We start from the raw sequence: 3,190 nt of genomic DNA, 5'->3' as shown, positions 1-3,190 counted from the left end.
TTTTTTTTTTTTTTTGCCATTCTTGAGATACTTCACTCAGGATCATGGTCTTCAGTTCCATTTAAGTTGCTGTGAAAGTTCCAAGAGAGGAAAGCTAAATGGAGGGTATACATCATATAAAGGTCATTGGAAACCAAGAAAGGGGAGGCTGGGAGGGAGATAAGTGATAAAAATTTACCTATGAAGTACAATGAACACTCTACTGGTGCTGAGCATAGTAAAAGCCCTGCCTCACATGATATATTTATGTAACAACATTTGTATTCTGTAGGGTTTTGAAAGTGAAAAATCCACAGAGTGAGAGAAAATATTTGCAAATTACATAACTGAAAAAGGACTTACATCTAGAATATATAAAGAACACTAAGTGTTCTTAGGAACAAATAGTAAAAAAGAAAATAACTCAGTTTAAAAAATGGGCAAAAGATTTCAGTAGACACTGCTCCAAAGAAGATATACCAATGGCTGCTAAGCACATGAAAAGATGCTCAACATCCTGAGTCATCAGGAGAATGCAAATCAAAATCATATTAGATACCCCTTTACAACCATCAGGATGGCTATAGTTTTAAAAAAAAGAACACAGAAAATAAGTATTGTTGAGGATGTGGAAAAATTGTAATCTTCATACATTTCTCATAGGTATGGAAATGCTGTGGAAAATAGTTTGAAAGTTTCTCAGAAATTTAAATATAAGGTTGCCATACATTCTAGCAATTCTATACCTAGGCTTAAACTCAAACAAATGGAAAAAATATGTACACACAAAACCTTGTACATGAATGTTCATAATAGCATTACTCATAGCAGCCCAAAGGTAGAAATGACCAACCATTAATCAACTGAGGAAGTGGTAAACAAAATACAGTATGTCCACGCAATGAAATATTACTTGGTGGTAAAAAAGAATGAAGTACTAATATGTGTTACAATAGGGATAACTTGAAAACAAGTTTATTAATTGAAAGAAGCCAGACAAAACTATCCACATCTTGTATGACTCCATTTATGTTAAATATCTAAAATAAGAAAATTTTTAGAGGCAGAAAGTAGGTTGTAGATGAGTGGTTACCAGGGATTAAGGGGAAGAGGAAACCAGTTCTGGTGATGAAAATGTCCTGGAATTCCCTGGTGGTGGTAGTTTCACAACTTTGTGACTATACTAAAAATCACTGAATTGTGCGTTTTAAAATAGTGAATTTTATGTCATGTGAAATGTTATATTATGTGAATTATATCTCAATGAAGAATATATTTTACTAAAGCCAATTCCCCTAAAATATTATACATTGACTATCTCAAATCTGAAAATCTGAAACCCAAAATGTTCCAAAACCTGAAGTATTTTGAGTGCCAACACAATGCTTGAAGGAAATACTCGCTAGAACATTTTGGATTTTGGATATTTGGATTAGGGCTGCTTAACCAGTCAGTATAATAAAAATATTCCAAAATCAGAAAAAAGTCTGAAATCCAAAAATTTCTGATGCCAAGTGTTTCAAATAAGGGCTACTCAACCTGTATCATTCTAACATGTAATCAATATAAAAAGTTATTAACAAGGTAATTTACATTGTTTTTTCATGACAAGTCTTTGAAATTTTGTGTATATTTTACACTTGCAGCACATGCAAATTAGAAAGCTACATTATTACAACAAAAATGTAGACTCATAAAATTAACTTGTCCCATGCATGTTACAGTTTTCCAATAACAGAATCAAGTATCAGTCTTAAAATTTTAGTTTGAATTAAAATGAAATAAAATTAACATTTTGGCTCTTAAAAAACAAATTCAGGGCCTATCAGCCACTTGGGGTTTCTTGAGAAGTCTACCAGACAATGAGCTTCTAACCATGAGATGATTGGGGAAACTTTAACGAGAGCAGTGATAGTGAGTAATATATTTAATTGTAGATTTAAGGCTAACAGGTGGCACTAAGGGTGGAAATATAAGACAGACATTAATGTTATATGTTTTGAAAAAGTAAAAATAATGCAACTAAAAATGAGAGGAGAAAAAGGGAAATAGGAAGGTGGAATAAACACTTTGTTTTGTGAACAATAGGTAGCCATCAGATGATGCTATTAATAGCTGACAAATCAGATTGTAAAATGTCACATAAGAAAACAGGAACTAAAAGCCTTTATAAAAGTAAAAAAGTAACCATTAGAGCAAAAATGCAAACCTTCTGAAATATTAAAACTAAAGGAATAAAGAAAACACTCATCCTATAGAGAAAAACACAACAAATATAACAGCATACATAATAATTATATCTTAAAATAATATGATGGTTGTGAATGGGCTTACCCCAAATTTGCTCACAAAACAAGATCCAACTCTGCGCTCTTTATAAATCAAAATGATTTTTAAAGGCAAACTATAAAGGGGTTGCAATATATCTGTATACCAAAAATAAAAACACTTATGTACAACTATAGCTTATGCAGAATAATTCATAATTGCAAGACATGGACTGATATTGAGTGGTTTCCAGAATATATCGTAAGTGAAAAAGCAAATCAGAAGCAAGTGTAACAAATGCTACCCTTTATAGATGAAGAAAGAAATAGAAAATATAACCTAACTGCTTTTAATTTAATTTAATTTAATTTATTTAGACAGAGCCTCAAGCTGTCACCCTGGGTAGAGTGCCGTGGCATCACAGCTCACAGCAACCCCCAACTCTGGGCTTAAGCAATTCTCTTGCCTCAGCCTCCCAAGTAGCTAGGACCACAGGCACCTGCCAAAACTCCTGGCTATTTTTTTTTTTTTAGAGTTGATTGCAACACGAAGGCTTTGTAGTTTATTGATGTATGTTCTGCACAGAATAGTTTCGCAGTTTTTATGTGTGGAGTGGCCTCCAGAGACAGGAAATCTGGACTCACTCACAGCTATACGACTTGTTCTTTGGGAACCTGTGTTTCTGTATGAATAGAGTGAACCAATGTTAATACTAACTAGGGTTGGTGAGGAGATCAAAGGTGCAACTACAGACAAACATGGTCTGAGATCAGACAAACATGGTCTGAGATTGTTTGGGACTTTCATGTATGTCAGTTACTATTCAAAGGAGCAAGATCAACCAATAAATTACCAGGCCAGGGGCGTAGCTTACTACATAATAGAAGAGCATTCTGTAAAGAAGGTAAGAATAAGGGTAGTGCCTGTGGCTCAAAGGAGTAGG

Source organism: Otolemur garnettii, unplaced genomic scaffold (genome assembly GCF_000181295.1).
Source record: "Otolemur garnettii isolate 467f Iridium unplaced genomic scaffold, OtoGar3 scaffold00041, whole genome shotgun sequence".
Taxonomy (NCBI): Eukaryota; Metazoa; Chordata; class Mammalia; order Primates; family Galagidae; genus Otolemur; species Otolemur garnettii.
Note: the sequence above shows the minus strand (reverse complement) of the source record.